Raw genomic sequence first — 322 nt, forward strand, 5'->3', positions numbered from 1 at the left:
AATGTTTATATATTTATATATTTGTTACTCCTTGATTTGTCACGGCTGTTGCATTTTCTATTTCCAATATATGATTTTTCATCTTGCTAAAGTAATGCTACAGGATTGATCCTCGATGTTTGAGAAACGCTTAATATATAAATATGTAAATATATAAATACTAAGAAATATCAAAAGAAGAATAGGTACTATAAATATGTTTATAAATTTATTTATCTTTTTAATTTCTATTAATTCCGATAACGAATGTTGCATGAATGATGTACATCAAGACTCACACTTTGGCAATTTTATCCTGCAGGAGATTGTTCTCTGACTATAA

The sequence above is a fragment of the Odontomachus brunneus genome, unplaced genomic scaffold (genome assembly GCF_010583005.1).
Source record: "Odontomachus brunneus isolate Ranch 3 - 2012 unplaced genomic scaffold, Obru_v1 Obru_scaffold_062, whole genome shotgun sequence".
NCBI classification, from domain to species: Eukaryota; Metazoa; Arthropoda; class Insecta; order Hymenoptera; family Formicidae; genus Odontomachus; species Odontomachus brunneus.